This window comes from Rhinopithecus bieti, unplaced genomic scaffold (assembly GCF_001698545.2).
Source record: "Rhinopithecus bieti isolate Rb0 unplaced genomic scaffold, ASM169854v2 scaffold_34297, whole genome shotgun sequence".
Lineage (NCBI taxonomy): Eukaryota > Metazoa > Chordata > Mammalia > Primates > Cercopithecidae > Rhinopithecus > Rhinopithecus bieti.
Genome location: NW_016814629.1, coordinates 203,261 through 205,560, shown reverse-complemented (window position 1 = coordinate 205,560; position 2,300 = coordinate 203,261).

The window sequence follows — 2,300 nt, the reverse complement described above, 5'->3', positions numbered from 1 at the left end:
CCCTCATCAGCCACTCTGCCCACTCAACTCTTCTTTCCTCCCACACGCATCTGTCCCATTCCCATCATTTCTACCTTTAACCCTCATCAACTCTACTAAAATAGTCTCTTAAACTATTTGGTCTCCTTGACTCTGGTTTCAATTGCCCATTTCAAAATCATTCATGCTAACACCCAGATGATCTTATTAAGATGCAAATCTAATCATGTTATACCACCATCACTACTACCACCATCCCTTGCCAATCCCCCAAGGGCAAACATGCCTTAAAACTCTATAGTGGTTTATAGGAGAAACTGATAGAAAGCACCTAGCTTCACTCTCTCTCATATGCATTGTATCCTCTAGCTAAACTAAGCTGCTTACTGCTTCACATATCTTTACTTACACATATGCTGATCTATCTAAAATGCCTTTTCCTTCCTAAAAACCCAATATATTTTATCCTTTAAATTCCCTTTGACCAACAAACATTACATACTCTTGGTTCCAGTACTTTAACCATTCCTCTATTATGGCACTTATCACATGGTGCTCCAATCCTAATATATGTTTTTTTCTCTTTATTACACTCAAGGTTCTCAAAGTCAAATGCCCTATCTCTTGTACCTCTAACACCTAATATGTTGCCTGGTTCATAGAAAATACTTATTGAATTAGATTTGTTTTATAGATTTCTAAAAGTAATACTCTAAAAGTTTTGCTTGAAGGAACAGATCTTAAAATGTGCTTTCAGAGAGGCTAAAAGTAGTTAAAAAACAGAAAAAAGAGAAATAAAACATCACTGCTGGCTAAAAACATTATCAGAATAGCTTTAAACATTTTTTGAAAAGCATTACTCACTGCACACCTATTAAAATGGCTCAATTAAAAAAATAAAAGAAAGCAGACAATACCAAGTACTAGTCAACATAAGGAGCAACTGGAACTCACACATAGCTGATGAGAAAGAAAAGTGGTATAGTCACTCTGGAAAAGACTGGCAGCTTCTTATGAAATAAAACATACACTTAACATATGACACAGCTATTTTACTCCTATTTAATCTAGATAAATGAAAACTTATGCTCCCAAAAAACCCTGTATAGGAAGGTTTATGGTAGCTTTATTCATAATCACTGAGAACTAAAAACCCAAATGTCCCTCAATGAATGAAAGAATGACAAACTCTGGCACATATAGACAATGAAATACTTGTCAGCAATAAAAAGGCACAGCAACACATATACATTTCAAATGCATTACGCAAAAGAAGCCAGTCTCAAAAGGTTACATGCTATATGGATTTCATTTGTTGGACATTCTGGGAAAAAACAAAACTATAGGGAAAGAAAACAGGCCTGTGATTGCTGGGTTAAAGTTAAGGGCCAGGGAAAGATTTGACTACAAAGGAACAGCACCAAGGAAGTCTTTTAGGGTGATGGAACTGTTCCATACCCTGATTTTGCTGGTGGTTACGTGAATCCATAAATGTACTAAAATTCATAGGACCATACACCAAAAAATTTAATTTTATTGAATGTAAATGTAAAAATAAATGCATTACTTCCTAGGCATGAGAATAAGCTATGTTTCTTCTCCACCCCCCACATATTTTACCCCTAAACTTGAAAAAGACTATCTTATGTAGGATTTTATCCTGTGAGGAGAAAAGTGGAACAGGCTAAAATAATGGCTTTATGGTGGAAATTAAAGGAGTTTGCTAACACATTATGGGCATTTACCTTGAAAGACTGGATTATGAGATAATGATCTATAATATTAGAAAAAGGCAAAGGCAAAGAGGAACAAACGAGTAGAGCAAATCGATCTTAAAATTAAGAAATGGATTGTCTCCCTAGTATTCACCTTCATTTTATAGTACCATGACATAATAATTATATCTTTATTTGATTTGGTTTTCTATATGTTTCTGCTACACACAAATGGTTTAAGAAAAAGTAATTTAATTTAAAGAAGATACAAACCTGTTTTTATTTCAGTATCTCAATTCTAAAATAAAAGACATTAATCATTTGGCTGCAGTTTTTGCATCAAAAGCTTTAATTGATGAAAAATGTCTTAAAACTTTGGTGGAATTTCACATTGAGGTTAAATCTAAAAAGAAGTGAATGTATTTGAGATAATGATATTCAGCATATTTGATATGTTGCACTCGTCTCTGCTTGCATGTTTTTTTCCTCACTGCCTACTCCCTTTCCACCTTTTATTGCTTTCCTCTCTTTCTTTCCTGCCACCCCAATCTGCCATGCCTTTTCCTCCTCAGTGTCTTCTTTTTTTTTTTTTTTTTTTTTTTTTTT